Source organism: Ictidomys tridecemlineatus, unplaced genomic scaffold (genome assembly GCF_052094955.1).
Source record: "Ictidomys tridecemlineatus isolate mIctTri1 unplaced genomic scaffold, mIctTri1.hap1 Scaffold_733, whole genome shotgun sequence".
Taxonomy (NCBI): Eukaryota; Metazoa; Chordata; class Mammalia; order Rodentia; family Sciuridae; genus Ictidomys; species Ictidomys tridecemlineatus.
Window position 1 is genome coordinate 73,301 of NW_027525298.1, and position 2,541 is coordinate 75,841.

Genomic DNA, 2,541 nt, shown 5'->3' on the forward strand with positions numbered 1-2,541 from the left:
GGTTTCTTTTTTGTATATTTTTGACATGCATTCTCTGTTTATCCATAGGTGCAATTACAAGTTTACATTGTTGATCTTTGTTTAAAATAAAATACATCAGAAGTATAAAATAAGAAAATGACTAGCCAGTCACAGTGGTGCATGATCATAATGTAGTTGAATTAAATGTGCAATTTCCAAACTCTATAGAAGCCCTAATACTCTCCTTAGCATTATCCAGATGCTTGCACAGGGACAGGTACAAGAGGTCAAATTTGGCAATTACTAACTATAACTGTCAAATTCATCCAACAGTTCATTTCTCACCTCATTTACTGACAGTCCCATTTTATTTATAGAGAAAGGCTTACACTGCATTAATATTTGAAAAACTATGTGATTACTAAGGTCATGTTTCATGTTGAGGTTCTATTTTCCAGTATACCAAATAGGGAGATGGATCCTAAAGTTCATATTAACTTAGAAAAAATGCTTTTGTATTTCATAATATATTAGGAAAGTAAAATTTATGTATTTTACAAAATAGTTGTGAACGGTTAAGTGTTTTGATGATCAGATAATATTGTGCTTTTTTACAATTTTCCCTTTATATATGTGGTCTTCTTTCTTTCTTCTTCTTTCCTTTCCCCTCCCTTCTCTTCCTCCTCCTCCTCCTCCTTCTCCTCTTCTTCCTCCTCCTTCTCATCCTCCCCACTCCTCTTCCTCCTCCTTCTCCTCCTCCTCCTCATCTTCCTCCTCCTTCTCCTCCTCCTCCTCCTTCTCATCCCCTCCCGCTGTTCCTCCTCCTTTTCCTCCTCCTTTTCCTCCTTCTTATCCCCTCCTTCTCTCCCTCCTCCTTCTCATCCCCTCCTCCTCCTCCTCCTCCCTCCACCTTCTCCTTTCTCCACCACCTCCTCCTCCTCTTCTTCTCCTCCTTCTCCTTCTCCTTCTTCCTCTTTCTTTCTTTCTTTTTTTTTTTTTTGGTAGCCATGCTTCTAATATTTGCCAATCAGTGACTTAACTCATTTTGACTTACATTTAGGTCATCAATATTTAGAAATTAAAGGTAATAGAGAAGGAATAATAAATTAGGAAGTAAAAGTAAGGTATTTAATAGTTGAAAAATTAAAAAAATAGTGTATTGCCCTTGTATAAAATTATGAAATTGAATGTAACATTATATTAATATTTATTTTGTATCTGATTAGATAAAGGTACGTTTGTGTATCCTAAATTACTAATGAATTATTTCAATTTTATTGCAATAAACAATAATATTAATATAATAAATCAAGCAAATTTAGAAGGCAAATTTAAGATCACTTAGGTGTGAAGTAAAGTTTTAGTTTATATCAAATCTTTTAGATATCTAGCTACTCTAAGGTATACAATTTCTGAAACAGCTTTGTTTTATGACAAGATTATAATAATTTACTATTTTATTTTCTGTAGCCATTCATTTTTCTATTTAGGTAACATAGTCATTTAATGGCCTGTTTATTTCCCTCAATTTTTTTTATTTATAACTCATTTTTCTGCTTTTGCTCATTTAGCAACACTGTGTTTGTTAATGTGTTCACACAAACTTATGTACTGGTTAACATTTTATAGGACCAAAGTGTTCATTTTACAAGGCATAAATAATAATAATTCATTGCTATTAATTTCAATTTGGCCTTTTCTTTTGTCAGCTTTTTTTTTTCTTTTTTTGAGACAGGGTTTTCCTAAGCTTCTGAGGCTGGCCTCAAATTTGTAACCCTTCTGATTCAGCCTCCTGAATAGTAGGGTTTACAGGAATGCCAATATATCTTGGAAATTTATTACATTAGTTTGACACTTTAATAATACCCATTATGATATTTATGCTTTACTCAGGGGAGATGGTTGTAGTAGTAAAGTCTTATAAACTCTCTTAATTTCTATATAAAACACAGATGGTGAAGACAAAAACCCTAGAAAAACTGTGTAAACCTAAGTGACACCCAAATCTAAGCAGGTGGGGTGAAGTGCCAACATCTGTTAAGAGCCCTATGATATCCATGTGGAGGAGGTGGAGGCTGCAGGAATAAGAAAGTTCCAAAGTGGTCACCAGAAACAGAAAAAATTCACTATGTCATTCTCTGGACAACACATAACTGGTCAGGTGTATGTAAATTTTAATTTGAAGGAGACCACAAAGGCATTGTGAGAATTCCTAAAACCTCTGGAAGTAGTTTGAACCTGTGAATTACTGCAATGTGCATACCAAAAGTGCTTTCTAGTAGAAGGCAACAGGTGAGGAGAAAATGTTTGGAGTAGAAAAAAATTCCACAGAATAGGGAAAACAGAAGTGAAGAAAGACGTTGTCCATAAAGATGGAAGGAGGAAGGGACAGTGATTGTAAAGAATTCAGTACAGAGGCATAATTTGCATTGCTGCAGGAAAGAAAACAGAATTATCAAACCAGAAAGGTTAAAATTACTGTGATCAGTCCCTTCTTCCCTAAACAGGAAAAAGCACTTTACGAGATAGGGATAATGATTGAAATACAGAACACTAGAAAAATAACTTGGATAAATATTA